The sequence below is a fragment of the Dermacentor silvarum genome, chromosome 2 (genome assembly GCF_013339745.2).
Source record: "Dermacentor silvarum isolate Dsil-2018 chromosome 2, BIME_Dsil_1.4, whole genome shotgun sequence".
Lineage (NCBI taxonomy): Eukaryota > Metazoa > Arthropoda > Arachnida > Ixodida > Ixodidae > Dermacentor > Dermacentor silvarum.
The window spans coordinates 10892428-10904529 of NC_051155.1; the positions used below are offsets into that span (position 1 = coordinate 10892428).

The window sequence follows — 12102 nt, forward strand, 5'->3', positions numbered from 1 at the left end:
CCGGGATTGAATATAATATCAATATTCAGGGCCTCCGGGCGAAGGCCTTGCTGATGCTTCTTTTTTTTTGTTGATGCTTTTTTTTCAGATAGTAATATTACCTGTGGAAATCACATTACTTTTTCAACCAGAAATAATTTTTTTGTCAAGCGAAAACGAAGTGATTACATTTTTTTCGGCACAAGAAACCGTTCTACGTAAGTCATTGCTGGCTTTACAGTTACACCCATTAAAAGAAGTCAATACACCTTTGTACTGGTGCACTTGAGTAATACACAAGACACAAAGTACATACAAGCAAATGTTGTATATAACACCATGTGAGGTACAAAAACAAACTGGGAAAAGGAAGTGAGAAGGCGGGCGTAAAATCAGGTGAATTCTTTAACATGATTACTTCCACTTCTGCCGAATTCGGAAAGATGTCACTAGAGGCAGATTATTAATTATGAGTATATTGAAGTCGAGCTATAAACAGCCGTCATGGGGATCACATGTTAAAATTAAGGATATCGCGTGTAGAACAGACTAATTAAAATTCGTTTTCCCCAGACCTATAACAAAATGGGATGGTGTGCCTAAAGAAGGTATACCTATCATGTCTAACGATCTGTTTGTGCTATCCTATGACGTTATTGGGGTTTACGACTGTTTCCATTTTTAATGTGGGTATCATTCTTGGCCTACGCACTTCAGCCGTTTTGGGCCTATCTATCTATCTATCTATCTATCTATCTATCTATCTATCTATCTATCTATCTATCTATGGTCGTGGTGCCGTCGTGGCCGTTTCGTTGTCGTCATGCCGTCACGCTTTCTGAGCCAGTGGCCGTCTGATAGCTTGGGCTCCCGTCGTGATTGTAGCGTCGCCATCATTCCAGATTTGTCATTCGACACTCGCCATCACCTTCGCCATGCCGTCGTCACGCATTTGTTGTGATCGTTCAATTGTCGTCGTGATTTGACTCTCGTCATGCGGTCGTCGCGCCTACCACCCAGTGGTTCTCGAATAGTTCGCCCACTAGGTTCGGGGTCGTTGCATTCCAGCTTTGTCATCCGACACTCGTAAATGACGACATCGTCGAGTCACGCTGTCGTTTGATCGTCATCACTTCGGTGACTTTGTTGGCATGTCATCGTCGTCATACCGCCTTCGTCATTCCATCAACGTCAGTATTTCTCCGTCACCGTAATCTTAATGCCGCCATTCAATCGTAATTATGCGCCATTTTTATTGCGTCATCGTGAGACGGTCGCTATAATGCCTCTTTTTTCAGCATTCTTACGTGCAGCGCGACACAGACGAGGGACAAGAAGTGGCCGACGTGTCGTCAATTCTTCGTCCCGTAGAAACCTACCAACTCGGCCTACTTGCCGTCGTGCTGACTTGTCATGCCGTTACGCAGGTTTCAGTCACCATTGTCATCGCACACTTGTCGGCATCGCCTTTGTCATGCAATTGTCGCCATGCATTCGCTGTCATATACTGTCGTCCAGATGCCCTCTTCGACATCCGTCGTACCGTTGACGCCACGCTTCCTTCTCACCGTCGTCATACCATCTTCGCCGATCCATCGACGTCTTTTTACAGCGAAACTTTTAAGGGCTACGTTCCTCAGAATCGTGTCCGCGTGTAGAAAAAAATATCAGCAGCAGCATTTGCTTTGACTCCATGTGCGTGGCGGTTTACCGCCAGTGGCGCCTAAGCACAGGTTCAATTGCCTGGCAAGCGAACATGAATTCAGGATCGGCAGTCAACATGTAGAGTCTGAAAAGCAGTACGTTTATCTAGGTCAGTTACTAACAGTGGACCCTGATCATGAGAAATTTACAGAATGAAATTGGGTTGGATTGCATACGTCAGGCATTGCCAAATCCTGACTGGGATCTTACGACTGTCGTTGAAAAGAAAAGTGTACAGGGTGATTCCACGAGAGATCAACACGGGTCCAAAAATTCATATTTTAGATTTCATTCAATATTTTATATTTTGTGCGCATATCACTCGGTAGTACGAAAGTGAACTTGCCTTCTTTGACAAATGGATACTTTAGGAGAAAAAAATATCGAAATTCTTCAGGTTGCAGGTGCCATTTTCCTGCACCGGGCATTCTCGCAAATTCACAACAATGTGAAATACAAAATATTACGGCTACAACGAATGCATTTTCTTGTGTAAAACGTATACGTAAAGAAGAGTCAGCAAGCGCTGTTTGAGGCTTCTGTGCAAAACGGAAGTGTTTTAGAAAAAATTGTTAATTTGCTACACTTTTCAAAATTTGCTATATTTACGAATTTTTATCTACTAAACTAATACATGTAGCCTTTTGAAATTTGGTGAGCTATGAGACCTTAACCTGTTTAACAATTTTGCTGAATATTGTTGCAGTAGCACAAATTTCCATTTTTACAGTTTGCCTCAAATGTGAAGTTTTGACGAAAAGGAACACTATTTAAAAATCAAAATAAAAAAACCCATCGTTAATCTTTCTGAAAATTTCGTAAACAGCTGTCCACAGACACTGGAAAAAGAACATTAAAAACATCTTGCATTATTTTGTTTTTAATGACAATATATGTGGTAGAAATGAGAGCTTCGCCGGGATGCAGCAAGGTGCTAAGAAATAGGGACATCGGGGTAAAAAGAACGTCCATTAGCCTCTGACTTGCCTAAACTTGGCCATGATTGCGACAAAAGGGCAGTTTTGGTAAACTAGTATTATGATTGCAAGCACGCAGTTCTCGAATGCCTAACTTTCTGACGTAAATTGTGCTACTGGGCCATCATTCGCGCCCATATTTTGTTAGTGCTTTCAGATGATGCTCTTCTAAAAATCCTCTGTTTTGAACGAGTTGGTAGAGTGTAGTAGAATGGAGAGTGGGTCCGTAGGAGGCGGTGGCAAACAGTGGCAAAGCGAAATACGTTGAAAGTTGCTGGCTGTGTGGCCGCCGCCTTAAGAGGAAGCTGCTTCTTTAGCTTGGGTGCTCCTATCTAAATACATGTAAAACGAGAATTCGTTTTTCTCGGCAACCACTGCACCACATTTGATGATGTTTGTTGCAGTTAAAAGAAAAATGAAACCCTAGTGGCTGTTGGTTGCGACTTTTTTATTTAAGTCGCCAACTGTTTAATAAAATTGACAAAATAGCAGAGCTTCAGAAAACGAAACTATTAAATTTACAACTCTAACTCAGCAATGAAACATGATATCACAATCTTGTAAACTACACCGAATAGTATATCTAAAGTGTACAAAATTGCTATATTCTACATGGCTTTAAAATAGACTACTATTTTGTGTGTAGAACTTGTGCAAAATCCTTGTAAACAATGTAACAAATTCACGTAAGAAATAAATTGGCATATCAATTTTGTCTGCTTTGAATGCTCTAATAGATGCCCTTCACAGGTCTGCGATATCTTTTATATAGGTGCAGAGCTACGAATTTGTAAACTTCGTGCTTCTATTTTTTTCAAACTTACCAATGCTTGAAAATTCTAGTTAAATAATGCAGGCCACAAATCGACATTTTGTGTCCGACAGTCACTAGAATTTACTTTTCTCTCTCATGTGAAACAAATTTAAGTAAAATCGGCCCAGTGGTTATCTCAGAAAATCGTTTCGGCGTTTTACATGTATTTGAATAGGCGGCATCGGAGTTGGGCCCGAGCTAAAGCTTCCTCTTAAGAGCAAGCTTTATTAGATTCGCTTCATTAGATCTGCGTGATCTGGCCCTATGGATCAGTTGGCCTTATTGAAAATGTGGAAAGAGCCGCCATTACTGCAGCGCTTCGTAAACTGAGGACGTGTTCTCAGCACGCTATCATCCTTTCGGTTTGCCAGCGGTGCTCCAACAATTATCCCGTGCATTGTATGGCAGCAAGTTCGGCCGACAGTCATTGATGTTAGCTAAGGAGCTCAGCAATAGGCATTTAATTCTCAAGTTTCAGTGGATACCGCCACATGTTGGACTTGCAGGCAATGATGCAGCAGATTAAATTAAGAGTGCCAATGAATCACCCCTTATGTAAAGACTTCTCAGCACTTTGAATATCACCTCACCATTCAGGAGTGGTTTAAGGAATCCGTCACGCAGAAGCTATACGCTGTTTCATAGAGTAAAAACTAGTTGCGCGAACCCGCCCCCCCCCCTCCCTGTTAATGCGGAACAGTTCATCTGTGCCTGTCAATACTTCAATAAAAACAGAAACGCTCTACTTGAGGCTTAGCACAGACGACAATTTCCGTAAGAGTGTGCGGAACAGGTAACGTTTTCCAAAACACATAAGTTTCTGAGAGAGGAAGTGTCGCGCCTCTTTTACCCCCTGTTCAACCCACTTTTTAAAGAGGCGGTAGAAGAGAGCAACCACTGGCAATAGCTGCCAGCTAAATCAGCCCTAACCAACACCATCCCCCCCCCCCCCCCCCCCCCCCCACCGTATCTTAGGTTATACTGTATAATGACGTTTCCGACGGAGCCATGGCGAGTACGACATTTTTAGAGACTTTTACCTGCCGTAAATTTTGTTACTTGTGTACATGCACAGGTAGTTCACCGTCAAATCTGCAATTATCTGCGTTGCAAGCTACGCACACTTGTTAAATAAAATGCGCCATGTAAAGGTTGCTCTGTTGACGTATCCTTGCTCACATTCAAAAGAATGAGTATTGTACGAAACGGTAATTTATGCATAAGTATTAACCATAAGGGTAAAATTACCCTTGTGTCGCAATCTTTGCTAAGTTTAGGCAAGTCAGAGGCTAATGGACGTTCTTTTTAACCCGATGTCCCTATTTCTTAGCACCTTGCTGCATCCCGGCGAAGCTCTCATTTCTACCACATATATTGTCATTAAAAACAAAATAATGCAAGATGTTTTTAATGTTCTTTTTCCAGTGTCTGTGGACAGCTGTTTACGAAATTTTGAGAAAAATTAACGATGGGGTTTTTTTTATTTTGATTTTTAAATAGTGTTCCTTTTCGTCAAAACTTCACATTTGAGTCAAACTGTAAAAATGGAAATTTGTGCTACTGTAACAATATTCAGCAAAATTGTTAAACAGGTTAAGGTCTCATAGCCCACCGAATTTCAAAAGGCTACATGCATTAGTTTAGTAGATAAAAATTCGTAAATATAGCAAATTTCGAAAAATGTAGCAAATTAAAAATTTTTTCTAAAACACTTCCGTTTTGCACAGAAGCCTCAAACAGCGCTTGCTGACTCTTCTTTCCGTATACGTTTTACACAAGAAAATGCATTCGTTGTAGCCGTAATATTTTGTATTTCACATCGTTGTGAATTTGCGAGAACGCCCGGTGCATGAAAATGGCACCTGCAACCTGAAGAATTTCGATATTTTTTTCTCCTAAAGTATCCATTTGTCAAAGAAGGCAAGTTCACTTTCGTACTACCGAGTGATATGCGCACAAGATATAAAATATTGAATGAAATCTAAAATATGAATTTTTGGACCCGTGTTGATCTCTCGTGGAATCACCCTACAATCATTGCATTCTACCGGTGCTAACATATGGGGCAGAAACTTGGAGGTTAACAAAGCAGCTCGAGAACAAGTTAAGGACCGCACAAAGAGTGATGGAACGAAAAATGGTAGTCCTAACGTTAAGAGACAGGAAGAGAGTGGTGTGGGTCAGAGAACAAACGGGGATAGCCGATATTCTAGTTGACATTAGGCGGAAGACATGGAGCTGGGCAGGCCATTTGATGCGTAGGATGGATAACCGGCGGACCATAAGAGCGACAGAACGCATATCAAGAGAAGGGAAGCGCAGTCGAGGACGGCAGAAAACTAGGTGGGGTGATGAAGTTAGGAAATTGGCAGGCGCAAGCTCGAATCAGTTAGCGCAAGACAGAGGTAATTGGAGATCGCAGGGAGAGTCCTGCAGTGGACATTTAATACGTTCAATTCAATACATTCAGACGCTCAATATAGTCAATAATGATAGTATATAAATTCAGTATAGCAATATAGCAGACCCACCTTAGTCGTAGCTTCGCTGGCTTCCATCTCCACCACAGTGGAAGGGCTGACACTTTTTTTCTTCGTCATCTCATCGTAATCATGCCATTGCGCCGTCGTCACGCAGACGCTGCCATACCGCTGTCGTCGTGATTCGCGCTTCCGGTCGTCGTCTCGTTGTCCTCACGTGGTGGTCATTATACTATCGTCATAATTTAAGAATCGACATCTGATTGTCGTCAAGCCGTCGTCTTCGGCACCGTCACTATGTCGGCATCATACAGTTGTCGTGATGCATCATGGGTGACATTGGCAAGCGAGTGCCATAGCAAAATGGAATGATAGCAGAGTATGTCGCGTATAGCCGACGCAACGAAAGTATCACTACTACGACTAGTCGTGTTACAAAAATAACTTAGAGGACGCTTAAGCTTCGCCTTCAAGAGTGGAATGCGATAGCATTCAAACATTCCTAACTGCTTCTCACGCTTCCCGGCAACTGCACCTTACGTAACCGTAATGTTTACTGGGAAACGCTGGCGGTGAATGCTATGCACGAAGGCGAGCTTTCTGGTAGAAACGCGGCCTCTTGTGTGGGCCGATCCCGGAGGTAGCGCACAGGTAGCGCCAACAAAATTACTTCATTTTCAGGATTCTGTTATTGTTTCGCAGCTTTAATATTTCAGTCTGAGAAGGTTTAACATAAAAGGCATGTGCTGTCGGTGGCAAAGCGGAAGTACGCCACTCTTGCTGCGTCACGGAGTAAAACAAAGACTCGCAGACATTCGGTTTGTAGGCATTATTTATATAAACTTTAAATCATCTATTCAAGGAACAGATGGAACAAATACCTGATGTTTCCTTGAACAATTGTCGAAATTTCGCTGTGAGTGACGTCACAGCACTGCAACGCACGTAAGTGCACTTATTGACGTCGACTCTCAGGCTGGGAGAAAGGCGCACGGCGTTTCGTTTGAAATTGCAGCTCTTCTCGTGGCCCTGTATACTTTGCAGATACGATCGTTGTATGCACGGCGCTTGTAAGTTCAAACTGGCCAGAGCTAGTGAGGGGTCCTTTAACATTTGTTAGCCAATGAAATGCGGTCACCGAAAAAAGTCAGACGAGTGAATGTCCAATATAAATATATAAATGTTCCTTCCTTCCACGTTTTGCGCACTAAAAATATTTTCCCCTGTCCTATGTACAGTGCCTTCTCCGTCACTGTAATGCCAATTGGCACTGTGGGAAAAGAGAGAAATAAAAATAAATTGACCATGAAAAATAAGCAATGTTGCCTGGTATATTACCGCGGTACTTAAAATTGTGCACGATCAAGAATCATTGGGTAATGCGTAGGGTTATGAATCATACTACAAAGGGGAAAAAAAGATCTCATTTGCTACGTCTTGATTTTAGACGTGTGAATTGAGGTATACCTAAAAGGACCTTACCGAACCGGCAAAACCTGCGTTTGAAGATGGATATAAATTTATTTTGGACGCGGTCATTTAGGTCAGAATAAGATTTCCATGTTCGGGCCCTAAACTACAGATGCATACTCTAGTAGTAGGAGGCGCACAGGGAAATATAATTTCGTAAAGGAAACAGGCGAGTGGAAGTCATTCTGATAATCGACAAAAGATGGTAATAGTGCGAAATTGCTACACATGTCTAACGTGTGCAGAGAAGCATAGCAATTGGTCGAAATACCCACAGGGATCTTTCACTTCATCAACCCTTGGCGATGATGCATCGCCGACAGTATACGAAAACTGCACATGGTGTGTTGCCGCGTATAGCTTATTGCCAGTTAAGATGACTTTCTGAGGGCCTAGTTGGTGCATATTTGACCTGATTAAACAGCGCACGTCGCGAAACAAAAGGGACAAGCGCTACTGTCAACTGTATATTTCGCAACGTCGTCATGAAATACATATATGATACACGTATGCACCGATGTCGTAATCAGCAGAGACGATGTTGCGCAATATACAGTTGGCAGTAGCGCTTGTCCCGTGTCTACACTTGTCTTTCATGCCCTGTCTGTATTTTATGGCACACTTTGATTACGACACCTTTATCCCACAGTTTTGGAAGCATTTAGGTGCAGATTATTGGTCTCCATCAGTTTGGGGGTGAAATTTTTTTTTGGAAGTGAATGCAGCCACAAACACTGTCGACAGTCAAGTCGTCCGCACACAGAAGAAGGGAGGATTAAAGTTGAGCTAGTTGGTGTCGGAAAAACGGTAGGCGTGAGACACTAGAGGGACCATACAAAAGCCGTTTGTGTTGCCCGTTTCCCTTGTTTTCCTTATTGAGGCCTCCATGGCCCCAATAGGACATTACATGATTGGCGGGGGGGGGGGGGGGCACGTACACGGCGAGATTGATGATGATGGGAAACACTCAATGGCTGATCTAATGGGCCATGTATGACGGATGAGTGCAGTTTGCCTTGGAAGTCTCGGGCAGTTCCAACAAAGAATGACGGCAGGATCAAACGCAGTGGTGCGGGCTTGTGCCGGGATTACCGAGTTCGGATGGCCTGTTCGATGAACACGATCAGTCAGCTGTCACATTATGAGGAATGAAAAATTCACCGACTCCCGAATGTGAAATTCGAGCACAGCTCCTTACATTTTCATTTTGCGATGTATTGACTGGCACGGACAATCTGCCTCGTGCGGTACATTGCAAACGGCGCGCTCGTGTTTGTTCACTTTGTTACGTCCATGTATTGAAGTGCGCTGCCATGTTACAAAATGGAGCGAAGTGTTGCGCGACTGCCTCGCTAATTGGGAAATCACGAGTGGCAGCTCGTGGGTGCGATTCACAGCAGCCGCTGCAGACAGACCTCCTCTCATGCAGCACGTTGTTTCTATATATGGTATCAGTAGACACGTTCGCCGCATGCCATTAGGGAAAAGATGACGGCGCGCTACTCTGGCGCCATCTTGTGGCGGTAGTCACCACAGAGCCCGCGGCACCACGCTTTTCTTCTTACGCGCTCGCCATACCTCCGTTTTCCTCTTCGCTCTCGCCGTCTTTCACCCCCCGCTGCGCTCCGCGTTCGCTCTTTCATCCTTCGCAGCGCTCGTTCGTTCGGTTAAGCCGACGCCCAACGCAGGAACTGACGCCTAAGAGCAGCACTATAAAAACATGTGATAGAGGCAGAGGCGAGAGATGCGACGACGAGAGGCGATAGTTTAGACGTTAGTGAAGAAACGTTAGTGTGGTGATCTGAAGGAATAAATCTAGCAGCACGGTTCTGAAAGGATTTGGGAGCTTTGGTGAGATTAGATTTCGTGGGTCAAATGTATATTGAATGTCGTACGAGAGTTTCATAGGCAACTGATTTTATGGATGGCTGAGCCATGAAGAATTTGTGGCGAAGATAACCAAATCTTTTTTTTTCGGTATTGATTATGTGGGTTACATAATTTGACCAACGCAGATATTTGGAGAGGTGAATGCCAAAGTACTTGTAGGAGTCGGTGTTATAAAAAACAGTTATTAATCTTGTAGGCAGAGAGGAATCGGGGGATGCAGTTAGGTCGACGATGTTATTGAAATATGCGCAGTCTTACTAGTGTTCAGGGACATCAGCGATGCAACACTATTTCTTGAATATGAAATAGGTTCTCCTGCAGGGAAGATATGTCAGTGAGGTTATTGACAGGGTGGTACAGGACACAATCATCAGCAAAAAGATGTATTACAGACGGTATAGGAAATGGCAAGTCATTAATGCAGATTAAATGTACGAGATGCCCAAGGAAATCGCCCTGAGGTACACCAGACAGAACGGAGGAAGAGACAGATAGATGTATGGTTATTAGCATATAAAAAAGAACTGCTTTCGGTTAATTAAAAACACTGGATCCTGTTAAAACAAGTGGATGAATGTTAAGCTTGAGAACTTTAGCAAATGTCTAGAGTGTGGAACTTTACCGGATGCCTTTTCGAAATCTAAGAACAGGTCGTCAGTTGTAATGTCACAGTTGAGCTTTAAATAAATATCATTTATAAAAAAACTAAGTGCGTTTTGCATCAGTGATCTCTCCGGAAGCCATGTTGATTAGGGTGAGAAAGCTTCACTGAAGTTAGAAAGTTAACAACTGATAATACATAACGTTTAGAGCAGACGCTGGTGAGTGATATGTGATGGTAGCTGCCTGGGAAAGACTGATGACCTTTCTTGAAGACTGGAATGGCCTTCCCTATTTTCGAGTCTCTTGGAACTGCGCCTGTGTCGAGTGATTGTTGAAAAAATATCTTTTAAGCCTTTGGCATTGATTCCGTCTATCCCACAGGATAATTAACACTTTAGGGAATCTGTAACCTTAGTGACGCCCTCTGGCCTAAAATGAATACTTTCCATTGATGGAAAATGGTAAAATGGAAAATTTGGAAGTCTTCATTGGTGGATTCTTTGGTTAACTGAAAACCTTGACGAGCAGCCCACAAAACAAGAACAAATAAGATACCAGTACACAGGTCGTGCGTTGAACACTGACATTGAACAAAATACAAAGCTCAAGGAATCAGAACATCTGAGCGAACATCTGAAAATATGGGTGAACCAGAGAGACAAAAGAAAGGCAGGGAGGTTAACCAGATGGGTAGATCCGGTATGCTACCCTACGCTGGGGAGAGAGGGGAGGTAAAGTGACAGGAAAGTAGAGAAATAAAGGAGCACACAATCACCGCACCGTCTGTTGCCTTTAAGAACTGCAACAGTGCCCTCGTCGCCATCCGCTGCTTGTGATGTCGGCATTCTAACACAAGTTCCTCTGTTCGAAGTCTTTGATCAAAACGCGCTATCGCGATTGCGAGCGATTGTCTCTGTAAATTGTAGCGAGGGAAGATAAGGTGTTGAAGGGTCTCCTCGCTACCACAGTCATCACACGAGGCGAAGCAGAGTTAACACCAAAGTGAAATAGAGCTATTATTATCGGGTGGTATAATTTTCCAAGAACGCCACGGGTTAGAGTGCAACATGTTTGGAACGGGAGGTAGTAGAAATGAAATTACGTTTTGTGTGTGCTTTTAATTAGTTGTATTGTTTAGCGCCATCATTACAATTTTCCTGGACCGGAAGAGAACCTGAATATTTGGGTAAGGGAAATAATCGGTTTTTTCTTATTTTCACACGCTTTAAAATAGTGTTGAACCAGGGGGAGTACGCGATCTCTCATTTATCGTAATACTTGTGTCGGTGCCTGCACACATACCGTTTTTCTAACAGAAGGAATGATGAATATGGAATTGCTGAGTAAATATCATTTACCAACTGTAAGAAGAGAAGAGGGCCAATAACGTATCCTTAGGAAACTCCGTTAGTGACTTCGTAGGTAACATAACCCTGTCTATTAGAGAGCCCCTAAACCACCTCCGATATATTTTTTTAAGGTTTCAAGTAAACACTCACATCGAGTTCAGAATACCGTCGCGATCAACGATGCCAATCGCTGCAGCGCTACGCACCGCGGGCGCACCACAAAAAATAAAAATGAAATAACAATAAAAAATCAGTGCCGTTCTCCTCTCCGAGCCTTTCCGGTATCCCCAGCGGTCGTCGTGATGTCACCAGGGTGCATCTGGTGATATCAACGAGGGTGAGCATGTCGATTGGAAGAGCAAGAACCTATGACTTCCGGTTTGTCTGCTAGCAAGTACGCGCGCTCCCTGCTCTTCCTTGTCGTGTTGCTCGCTTGTGCGCCCTTGCGAATTAGTAATTACAGCGCGCGCAACGCAAGTGCCAAATTTCTCGCGTTCCAACACAGCCGTTCTTAGTGGTCTGATTAGGAGCGCGAACAGAGTGCGACATTCAACAGTTTTAGCAGAGCGTTCACGGTCCGCTCCGCTCAGACCGTCGTACCCTAGCGATTTTCCCACAGCCGCTCCGCGGAGCGCTAGCGGGAACACTAAGGCGCTTGCGCACATCGGCAGCGGCACGAAGAAGGCTGCCAAGCCGTTTGAGCGGAGCGTTAGGGTGCGTCTACTGGTTCCGTTGTCGCTTTGCAGCCACGCTGAGAGCGCTTGGCCGGCATGTCTGGAAGATGCGCGTGTCAAATAAGAGAAATCAACGCAGTTCATGCAGCGAGCGGAGTGCGT

At 43.7% G+C, this 12102-nt stretch overlaps 1 protein-coding gene across 1 annotated transcript in view; it reads left to right on the top strand.

Moving 5' to 3' along the window:
• LOC119440854 (chitinase-like protein 4) overlaps positions 1-12102 on the top strand; it is a 503330-nt gene that overhangs the window by 126863 nt on the left and 364365 nt on the right. The window lies entirely within an intron of this gene.